Source organism: Cucurbita maxima, unplaced genomic scaffold, assembly GCF_002738345.1.
Source record: "Cucurbita maxima cultivar Rimu unplaced genomic scaffold, Cmax_1.0 Cma_Scf00247, whole genome shotgun sequence".
Lineage (NCBI taxonomy): Eukaryota > Viridiplantae > Streptophyta > Magnoliopsida > Cucurbitales > Cucurbitaceae > Cucurbita > Cucurbita maxima.
The window spans coordinates 3,005-14,428 of record NW_019272263.1 but is presented as its reverse complement, the minus strand read 5'-3'; the positions used below and the strand labels follow the sequence as shown (position 1 = coordinate 14,428).

Genomic DNA, 11,424 nt, shown 5'->3' with positions numbered 1-11,424 from the left:
GATCAAATTGCCAAGGCCTCCCCAGTAGTAAATCTCCAACATGCATGGATACAACATCACATAAAACATCATCAACATAGTTTCCAATAGTAAAAGAAACAAGAGTTTGCTGAGTTACCCGTACTTCCCCACAATCATTCAACCATTGAAGCTTGTAGGGTCTTGGATGTGGTTGTGTCTTTAAATTAAGTCTTTTGACCAGAATGGAACTCACAACATTGGTGCAACTACCGCTATCAATTACAACACTACAAGGTACAGATTGAACAATACACCGAGTTTGAAACAAGTCCCTTTGGTCTAGGCCGTCCTCCTTAATGTGGGTGTTTAGAGCTCGTCGAGTAACCAAAGATATATGTGTAGGGTCCTCTTCACTAAACTCCTCACTCTCATCAGTTTCCTCATTTATGTCGTCATGTGCCTCGTCATCCGTAACAATTTCTCCCTCCTTGATGGTCATAATTCTTGCATTTGGGCAATCTCTACCATAGTGTCCTACCCCTTGACATCTCCAACACTTTAAATCTCTATTTCGAACATTAGACTTTTCTACTTTTTCTTTCCCTGTTCTAGAACTCTCCCCTTTCTCAAATTTAGCTTGAGGCTTCTCATTAATCTCTTGATTTCTATGCTTATAATCAATGTTCTTACTATCCCTTTTCCATGTAGAAGTAGAATTGGGAAAAATTTTAGAAGAATACCGTTGAGACCTTCGTTGGATTTGCCTCTCGATCTTAATTGCAATGTGCAACAACTCCTCAATATTAGAATAAGGCTGTAAATTAGTCTTGTCCGCAATCTCTGTGTTTAACCCATTAAGAAACCGTGCCATGAGAGCCTCCATGTCCTCATCGAGTTCAAGTCGATCCATCAATGTATCCATCTCCTTGTAATAATCCTCCACAAATTTTCGTCCTTGTTTCAATGCTTGAAGCTTTTGCGCCATGTCCCGGTGAAAATATTGTGGAACAAAATGCTTTCTCATGGACTCTTTGAACTCGACCCATGAATCAATTGGTGCTTCAAGATTTCTTCTCCTACTTGACATCAATTTATCCCACCAAATTTGAGCATATTGTTTGAATTGAGCAATGCATAACAGTACCTTCTTTTCATCACTAAAATTATGACAGTTGAACACCGACTCCACCGTTTTCTCCCATTGAAGGTACTCCTCTGAATCGATTTTGCCATAAAACTTGGGAAGTTTTAATTTGATGCTCCCCACGTTACGATCAATTCTATCATCATAAGGAACTCGTTGTTGTAAATTATGATACCTTCTTCCATGGTCTCTCCCTCAAATGTTTGGGGATTATGTGGCAAGCATGCATGCTTGAGTTAACCAAATTTTGACACCTCAAAATTCCACTAACATGTATTTTTCCATTAAATGAAGTCAACATTTTGACTTTCTTCATTTTGATTCAACCATCAATTTCAATTATTAATTCAAATTAAAGTAATGTTAAATGATTAATTAAACTATTTAATTAATACTTAATATTAATTCAAATGCCAATCCCAATTAATTCCGACACATATTTGATTAAGATATTTAAATCTTATTTAAATATCTCAGATTCTCTCTTTTTGTGTTTAATTCGTAAATAAAACAAAAATGCGGTTAAATATATCATATATATGTAGCGCATTCTCCCTAATTTGAATTCGAACACTTCGAACTCACTCATCACACTGTTCTATGGTTTAGTTCGATATGAGCTAGAAGAGGAACCTAATGGACCTATAGATCATGCACTCCCCTCACTATAGATATATTTCTGTCCATTTGATATAACCATGATTAGTAAGTCGATCCTTCACAGGTTGTTCGTAACTAGAGCTGGGTCAATTTACTGTTTTACCCCTGAAGTTACTTTTTGTTTCTTATGTCTCATTGATCCTCTAATAAACAATTGGTTTGTGGTCCAACTAATAAACCGAATCCCTCTCAGGCCAATGAGAGGGTGGGGCCCCTTGTTCAAGACCTGGAGTCAGTACTTAAGGGAACTACCTCTCTTTTATCCCTAATCTCAAGCAAGTGTTCTAGCCTTGAGATAGTTGATCAACAAGAATCTTCAAGCTAGACATGATCGATCTTGCTTGTGGAGTGATTCGAATCTCAAACAATGTTCTTGCCTTGAGATATTCGATCAACAAGGTAATCCAAATCTTACTCACGTTGTAGTGGTTCCTTATCTTATCAATACTCGTGAGAGAGTGTTGTGAGGTCCATCGTATTTCCATAACTTATTTTTTGCAGCAAAGTTTCACAAATAGATTCGAGGATGAATTCTCTTGAAGAAGTGGAGAATGATATGAACCAAAAAACATCAATCATACAATATACTTCAATGACGATGTGAAGAAAAGGTTGTCAAAATTATCAAAAGATGTTTCAATGCATGCCACATTTAAGAAGAGTGAAGTTTGATTGTTATAAATTTTGGGTGGGTTACAATTTAAAGTTTTTAGGACTTTTTATTTACTTTAGGTTACAATTACGTAATGGTTAATTATGACCATTAAGTATGAATGTTACAACTCTTGGAATGCCTAGTAGTTTCATTTTGAGGCTATATAAAGCCATGTATGTTGTATTTGTAAGAGACTTGGAAAATGTAGTAAAAGAAGCATTTGTGCTCTTCTTTAGCCAATGACTAAGTTTCTTTGCAATTCTATGTAGTTTAGGTTGCATGTAGAATCATTCAAGCTCGACGTGATCAATCTTGCTTGTGGAGTGATTCGAATCTCAATCAAGTGTTCTTGTCTTGAGATATTTGATCAACAAGAATCATTCAAGCTAGACATGATCGATCTTGCTTGTGGAGTGATTCGAATCTCAAACAATGTTCTTGTCTTGGGATATTCGATTAACAAGGTAATCCGAATCTTACTCCCCTTGTAGTGGTTCCTTATCTTATCAAGATGTCTTCGCTTGATTGTTCTAAGGAGGTCTATCTGTCCACCCGCTTTGTCTGTTGTTACATCCGTTTGGCCTATTGGGGCTTCCATTTCGATGACCTTGCGGTTTATATGTTTTGCCCCAGTGTTTGGGGCCTATGTTGTTCTTCTTTGGTAAACCGCTTCGTTCCCAAAGTCTAGGAGTCTCTTGGCGCTGGCAATTGCGGTAGCTAGGTCTTGGATATTTTTCTCGTGTATTTTTTTTTTTGGTCCACGGTTGTAACCCGTTTATAAAGAAGAATACCTTGTCCTTCTTTGATGTGCCCCTTGTTGGGTTTTATGCCATAAATCTCATAGTTTGTGAACAAAACATATTCTATTTTCAATAAAGTTATTATCGATGTTTATTCAGTAAAGATTGCTATTGAATAAAGTGAATTTTACGATTATTAATCTAAATCGAATAAACTAAGAACACTCTGACTATAGTATGATTACTTGAACTATATGTAGAGACATAAGAGTGGATCAATTTCAAGTATATAGTCAAAATGATCTATAGTACAGGGATATGGCTGAGTACCTTATCCTAGGGACATTATGGATGTGGCCCACTTTTGTATATGACATAAACAATGTGATCACTAAATTGTACATGCGGAGACATGTGAGTGGGGGCGTCCAATGTAATGAGTATTGCATAAGATCGGACCATGAAGAAAATTACTCTCACTTTATAATGTCATTTACTATTGAGACTGATTTTCTTTTCATTCGATGACCTAGGTAACTCGATCTTAATCTTGAGCTAACCATGAACTTCTTTTCATTCGATGACCTAGTTTTTCATCATCGATTCTGAACCTCAGTCTTATACTCTCTGAACTTTTCAAGAGCTTCGAACTTGTGATGCATTAGGTAAATATAGCCATACCTTGAAGAACCATATATAAATTACCATATATAAGATAAATTTAAAAGTTTTATGGTTTTATTTAATTCATTTATTCCAAGATAATTATTAAAGTAGAATTATAAATATTCAGATATTATATTATTTAGATCTAATTTTAATTTCTAGTTAATCAAAATAAATAAATGTACGTGATTATAAATGGTTAATTAATCATCGAGAAATACATTAAATTTATTTAATTAGTTAAATTAAATAAAAGATTTTATTTTTAATAATCGAAATACTGCTTTTTTAAAAAATTAAAAAAAAAATTACTTAATTTTAAAAGTTTACATAGTTTTATTTAATTCAAAGATAGATTATTAAAATAAAATAAGAAATATACTCATATTTAAATATATTTTTTTACCTTATTTAGATTAAAACTAAATTTAATAAAGGGTTGGAAATATGAAAATTTAATACGATCTGAGTAAATAGAAATAACTAAATAAATACTTAAATAACATTCTTTTTTTATATTAAAAAAGCAGTGAGCTTTACCAAAAACACTGCCATCCTTTCCTAGTTTTACGTAATAATTTCAATTTCCACGTCATTATCTCTCTCACGCGTATAAATAAAACAAAGAAATTTAAAATCCATGCAATCCCATGGCGCCTACTATATTTCTCCTTCTCACACTACTTTCCATCGCCGAGTCCACCGCCGGCAAAGGCGGTGGTCTCAAGCTGGAACTCATCCGCCGCCGTCTCTCACCCGGCAACGTTTCGCCGATGGCAGCCAAATCACAAATTTGGCCGGAAACCAGCGAATTTATAGTGAAAATCGCCATCGGAACGCCGCCGACAGAGGTGCATGCAATCCTCGACACTGGCAGCGATTTATTTTGGGCTTAGTGTCGTCCATGTGCGAAATGTTACCAGCAAACGAATCCGATTTACGACCCTTCAAAATCGTCAACCTTTCGAACCCTTTCTTGCAAGTCGCCGCAGTGCCATTTGAGGGGATCTGGTGCGGCGTGCTCCGGCACCGACACGTGTAAGTACAACTATGGGTATGGAAGCGGATCTACGCAGGGAGAATTAGCGAGTGAAAAAATGGCTGTAACTTCGAGGTCTGGAGCGACGACGTCGTTTCCTGGGGTGGTGTTTGGTTGCGAACATAATAATAGTGGAACGTTTAATGCCAATGAAATGGGATTGATCGGATTTGGAAGAGGAGCGATTTCCTTCGTTTCTCAAGTATATATATATTATCAATTTCAATTATTATTAATATTTTTAAAAACATTATTAGCATCTTATTTAAATAACTATAAAGTTCAAAACCTTATAGTCAATGTAACTTCATATTCACAGATAGGTCCATCGGTCGGCGGTAGAAAGTTCTCCCTTTGTCTGATGCCATACAACACGGACCCGAGAATCTCAAGTAGCCTCTCTATCGGGTCGGGTTCTGAAGTTAAAGGACCCGGAGTCATCACAGCCCAACTCGTTCGAACATCCGACCAGACATCTTACTCTCTCACCCTCACGGGAATCTCCGTCAGAAAAACCCTCGTTCCGTACAGTACGTCGGGACCTCCGGCCAAGGGGAATGCGGTTCTCGATACCGGCACGCCGCCGACTCTCCTCCCCAAAGAATTGTACGGACGATTGGCTGCTGAAGTTCGGCGGCATATCCCGTCGAAGCCCATTGACGATGATACTCTTTGCTACAAAGATAATTTGGGGGATTTGGTGATGACTTTGCACTTCGACGGCGGCGTGGATCTGCGATTGAGTACGGTTCAGACTTTCAATAAGATGCCGGATGGGTCCTTTTGCTTCACCGCGATGGGTGTTGACGACAAGGACGCACTCATCGGGAACAGTATGATGGCAAATTTTTTGGTTGGGTATGATATTGACAATATGACCGTGTCGTTTAAGCCCACTGATTGCACCAAAGCTGGTTGAGATTTTTTGGGCCTGAAAACAATACGTTATTTTATAACTATTATTACTTTCCTCGTAACACTTTTGAGGTGACGTTAAGTTTGTTTTATTCATAAAATTTGGAAAGCATTTATTAATATATGCACAACTATATTCTACTTTAGTCAATATTCTTTGATTTCTTTTTAGTAATTTTCCGTAACAAATTTTAAGGTAAAATTAGACATTAATTATTAATTATTTTTATTTAAGTGGTGAAATAATATAATTAAATTTACTATAATTCAAGAGACCAAAATTTAGGCACAATGATGGAATCGATGTCGAAGATCTGAGAAAGGAGATTAGGGTTTTGAGGTTAGAGGAGAAGAATCTGATAAAAAATCGACACCGAAGATCTGAGAATCCTCAACCTAAACCTTCAATAGTCTAAGGCAAGGTGCTTTCACGAATCGCACCTCCCTATTTCGTAAAAAACGTCTAAGAACTTAAGATTAGCCTGCGAATGTCTAGATCGAGATGTTTATCGAAATTTTGGTGTGCTAGTGACGTTTTTGAGTGATTCTTGTACTTTTACCCTAAAGAGTGTGATTTTCGTAAGTTTTGGAGTGAAAGTGGTCGAGATTTCCGTTCGAATCGATGTTTCAAGAAAACACTATTTTCGGTAAGAACTCGTATATTTCTACAAATTCGAACTCGAATAATAAGACGTGTGATTACCAAAACAATATAAGAAGCATATATGGGAGAAATAGAATATGAGTTCTACAATATTCGTGAAGCGATTCGGATTATGAATTGGAAGATTTAAAAATCGAAAGAAAATGGATTGAGAACGCTAAACACTCACGTTTCTCGAAATTTGGAAAAAACGCAGGAGGAAGAGAAGAACGCCGACAAGCGTCGGCCGGCGTACGGAGGAGCGCAACAGAATCGGTGTTGGACACATGGCGCATTTCGGCTGGTGAGGCATGCCCCGTTCACAATTGCACTTTTGATGGCAGCGAACTTGCGATTGTGCGTTACTCACTTTCCAACGCCAAGCAACGTATGCTCGAGCCTCTAGTAATAAGGCAACCTAATCCTCAGCCCAACGATCCAAGCTTTTATTTTAGCAAGAACCTTTGAATCAAAGTAATTAACACCTCCTTATGCGAAATTTGGATCAACCAAGAGATAAGGCTAGAATTATTGAATCAAAGTAATTAACACCTCCTTATGCGAAATTTGGATCAACCAAGAGATAAGGCTAGAATTAGATTACCTAAGTAATTAACACCTCCTTATGCGAAATTTGGATCAACCAAGAGATAAGGCTAGAATTAGATTACCTCTTACGATCGAAGATCTAGAAGTAAGATTTGAAACTTTGTTCTAAATTGAGTCACTCCACCATCTAACTTGATCAAGGCTTGATTGAATGGCTCGGGTGCAATTCTACCAGAATAATTGCTTGAAACTTAGAAATGACAAATATGATGCTCGAATTTCTAAGGGAAACGTCTCAATTTGAGATATGAATTACATTCATCCACGAATCTGTTTTTTTTCATAACATATTGTGGGTATTTATAGTCTCTCGACAAAAGACGTTTGTGGCCGGGATTCAATCCCGATATGTTTGTGGACGAGATTTATTCCCGATCCCTTTTAATCTCCACAAAGAAAAAGTCAAATTGTTCATTTGACTTTTACATAATTTATAAAATTAAACATAGTTTTTCTAACGAATGTTGATGTGCTTGAGTGGTTAATGCAACAGACTTAAAATCAATTGATCTCTTTTTTGAATCTTTATGACATTTTTCTTCTTGGCACACCGTGATTCTTATCATCTTCCCCCTCTTCAGAAGGATTCTTCCTCGAATCAGAAAAAATCATCTTCTTTCTGTCACCTCCTTTTGAAATGTTTTGATTCTTATCATCTTCCCCCTCTTCAGAAAGATTCGTCCTCGGATGAGAAAAAATCATCACCTTGTTTCCGTCACCTCCTTTTGAAATATTTTGATCAAATCTAAATGCTTCACTTACAAAAATATTAGAAGAAAATTAGTAGGAATATGAAGCAAATGAAGTGTACTAAATCCATAAACAGTTCTTTGCATTATCCATAAATCACCTTCTTTCCGTCACCTCCTTTTGAAATGTTTTGATCAAATCTAAATGCTTCACTCACAAAAATATTAGAAGGAAATTAGTAGGAATATGAAGCAAATGAGGTGTACTAAATCCATAAACAGTTCTTTGCATTATCCATAAATCACCTTCTTTCCGTCACCTCCTTTTGAAATGTTTTGATCAAATCTAAATGCTTCACTCACAAAAATATTAGAAGGAAATTAGTAGGAATAGAAAGCAAATGAAGTGTAGTAAATCCATAGACAGTTCTTTGCATTATCCAAGCTCGACATGATCAAATCTAAGTTTCTTTGCAATTCTATGTAGTTTAGGTTGCATGTAGAATCATTGAAGCTCGACATGATCAATCTAACTTGTGGAGTGATTTGAATCTCAAGCAAGTGTTCTTGTCTTGAGATATTTGTTCAACAAGAATCATTCAAGCTAGACATGATCGATCTTGCTTGTGGAGTGATTCGAATCTCAAACAATGTTCTTGCCTTGAGATATTCGATCAACAAGGTAATCCAAATCTTACTTCCCTTGTAGTGGTTTCTTATCTTATCAACAAACATCAATCATACAATATACTTCAATGACGATGTGAAGAAAAGGTTGTCAAAATTATCAAAAGATGTTTCAATGCATGCCACATTTGAAGAAGAGTGAAGTTTGATTGTTATAAGTTTTGGGTGGGTTACAATTTAGAGTTTTTAGGACTTTTAATTTACTTTAGGTTACAATTACATAATGGTTAATTAAGGCCAGTAAGCATGAATGTTTCATTTTGAGGCTATATAAAGCCATGTATGTTGTATTTGTAAGAGACTTGGAAAATATAGTAAAAGAAGCATTTGTGCTCTTCTTTAGCCAATGGCTAAGTTTCTTTGCAATTCTATGTAGTTTAGGTTGCATGTAGAATCATTCAAGCTCGACATGATCAATCTTGCATGTGGAGTGATTCGAATCTCAAGCAGGTGTTCTTGCTTTGAGATATTTGATCAACAAGAATCATTCAAGCTAGACATGATCGATCTTGCTTGTGGAGTGATTCGAATCTCAAACAATGTTCTTGCCTTGAGATATTCGATCAACAAGGTAATCCAAATCTTACTTATCCGTATAGAAAGGCAAGATGAATTCAAATTCAGCACTTTGACTTTTTTTACGTCTATTAAAAGGCGGTAGGAACTAGAATGAACAGGGCAGTAGCAATAAATGCGAGAATAGAGACTTCCATAATCTCAGTTTTGATAGGAAGATCATCTCAGTCATTTCTTTCTTTCTCATTTGTTGCATTCTTTCTTTTCTATAATCTACTGCCCTCTTGTCCAATGCAATTAGCTGATTCAGTCTCAGCAGACAGACGGACTACCTTTACCCTTAGTTTATAAACAAACTCAAGCAAACACACACTGCGAAATTCTAAAAAGGAAAAGGAGGTAGGTTCGAACGTCACCCCTTTTTGTGTACTGATCAAATCTTCTTAAAAAAAAAAGAATGAAATCCGAAACAGAAACTTTCTAAAATGATGAATTCCCTCACTAAGAGAGATAGATGGGGATCCTTGTTTGTATTAATATGTTCTTTCCTTTCATTAGTAGTGGGACGTATATATCAAAAGTTCAGTGTGAGATTAGAATGAGATAGATTATTTCTAATTCCAAGTAGTTTAGTAATTGAATTGACTAACTAATTGAGGTTACACAAAATCGGAGCCTGAACGGAACGTATATATTTTTCTTTCTTGCTTTCAGACTAAAAGTTAGATCATAGTTGACGTCACTCCTTTCTTTTTGTGTATCGTCTAAATTCCCTTTGTGTATGTGCTTCCCGGAAACGTATAGTGCTCTATTCCATTAGCTAAATCGAGCCAATCAACTAGACCCAATACTGTATTCATTCGAATCGGGAATATGATGTTACCAATAATTGCGGTAATTCGCATATGGCACATATGGCTTTCTCCCATCAATCAATACTCGTTGAAGAAATGGAAATTGCCCTATTATTTTTTATTGGATTTGGATCCATCGGGACTAACTGACGGGGCCCCCTAGCTTCCGCCTTGACAGGGCTCTGACCGATTGAACTACAATCCTGGGGAAATCAAGTGTACATGTTGTTGATTTCATTTCCTTCAAACCTTTTCATGTAGATTTTTTATTCGAATTGGCATATTTTACCAGACAGAGACGCGAGGAATAGATTGATATGCGTGGAGACAGTTACTTTAGTAAGAGGAGCATGGATTCATAGTCGTTATTGTCAAATTGATTGATAATCCATCTATCTGGCAATCAATAAAAAAAGAGGGAGGGGTTAATATTCCTTCCTTCATATCCAGCAGTTCTGGCGAAGGACAAATGGAACATATCATTTTATGGTGGGATACGCGACTTAGTGGGCCGAGCTGGATTTGAACCAGCGTAGACATATTGCCATTTACAGTCCCTCCCCATTAACCGCTCTCGCATTGACCTGGGAAGAATCCATTCCAAGCTTATTCATAATCCATGATCCACTTCCTTTTGGAGTACCCTACCCCCAGGCGAAGGCAAATCCCCGCTGCCTCCTTGAAAGAGAGATGTCCTGAACCACTAGACAATGGGGGCATACTTGCCCGACTGCCATCATACTCAGACTATCCGAAAAGTATAAATAGAATTGACTCATATGATGCAATTCGTAAGGATTTTTCTGTCTATCATTATTCCATAGAATTCTAACTAGATTATTCTTTTATTGATTGAAATAATTGGAAGGCTAGTACCCTTCCTTCCCGAAGTTATTGGTGGCTTCCCATATGCTATAAATGGGATGAAACTCAATTTCTCATACTTAATCTCATTGAGAAACTCAATTTCTCATACTTAATCTCATTGATTCACTCATTGGTAAGATAAAGTTAGGTACGTATATTTCGATCTCACACTAAGCCAACCAAGAAAGACAAAGAAAAGGAAAGAAAAGGAGGTAGGAACTAAGTGGGGAAGAGAGGGATAGGGATCAACAAGTTATTTCAAATGGGGTTCTCGCCATCCAAGTCTAATTGCTTTCTCAATGATTCGGTGAATGGATCCATATTCAATTTGTGGGTGTACATGTCTCAATCAAATGAATTGAGTTAGGGTAGGGCTCATCAATTGAATTAGGCTCGGTCTTATGATGAAACAATGAATTGATCAAATCCAATATCCATAAATAAACCATTTTACCTATACTCAGTAGACAGAGTAATCCCATTTTCGGTTCCTGAATGAGCGAGTGGATAAGATCCATTTATGTACATTCTTTCTTCTCATTTCTAATAATTATATACATGCAACTCATTGGGCGGGGCTAGTGGCTTATTCAGAAATTGAATCAAATAGGCCGGCCTTTTTCACTTAGTTGTAGAGTAACGCCATGGTAAGGCATAAGTGGATCCCTTTGATTGCATTTTCATATTGATTTGGCCCACATACAGGAATCCGGCGAGATTTCTGATTCAATCCTCTTGGTTGTAGACGTTCTATAGGAAAATTGGATGGCTATTTCCCT

General features: G+C 36.6%; 1 long non-coding RNA gene and 1 pseudogene across 1 annotated transcript; both read left to right on the top strand.

The window, feature by feature from the left end:
* The first annotated feature begins 4,476 nt into the window (after window positions 1–4,476).
* On the top strand, window positions 4,477–5,784 carry LOC111474111 (annotated as a pseudogene).
* Window positions 5,785–9,056: 3,272 nt separating this feature from the next.
* Window positions 9,057–10,055, top strand: LOC111474110. The gene is made up of 3 exons (XR_002715856.1): window positions 9,057–9,128; window positions 9,550–9,556; window positions 10,040–10,055. It is a non-coding gene; the product is annotated as an uncharacterized LOC111474110 (long non-coding RNA).
* Window positions 10,056–11,424: the final 1,369 nt, after the last annotated feature.